Raw genomic sequence first — 460 nt, forward strand, 5'->3', positions numbered from 1 at the left:
GCAGATATGACCCCAATATGCACAAATCGTTAGCAGATATGTCCCCAATATGCACAAATCGTTAGCAGATATGTCCCCAATATGCACAAATCGTTAGCAGATATCACCCCAATATGCACAAATCGTTAGCAGATATCACCCCAATATGCACAAATCGTTAGCAGATATCACCCCAATATGCACAAATCGTTAGCAGATATGACCCCAATATGCACAAATCGTTAGCAGATATGACCCCAATATGCACAATCCTACAGCAGAAATGACCCCAATATGCACAAATCCTTAAGCAGATCTGAAAAGAAAAACCCATTTACTCACCTAGTCAGAAGAACTCCTGTCACGATCTCCTCCTGTCCCGACCTCCGGTCCCGACCTCCTTGTGGCGCGCAACTCCCTCAGCTCCTCTTCCTTCCTTCCGACGTCACGTCCTGCCTGCACTACACTGCAGGGCTACGGG

This window comes from Hyperolius riggenbachi, chromosome 7 (assembly GCF_040937935.1).
Source record: "Hyperolius riggenbachi isolate aHypRig1 chromosome 7, aHypRig1.pri, whole genome shotgun sequence".
NCBI lineage: Eukaryota > Metazoa > Chordata > Amphibia > Anura > Hyperoliidae > Hyperolius > Hyperolius riggenbachi.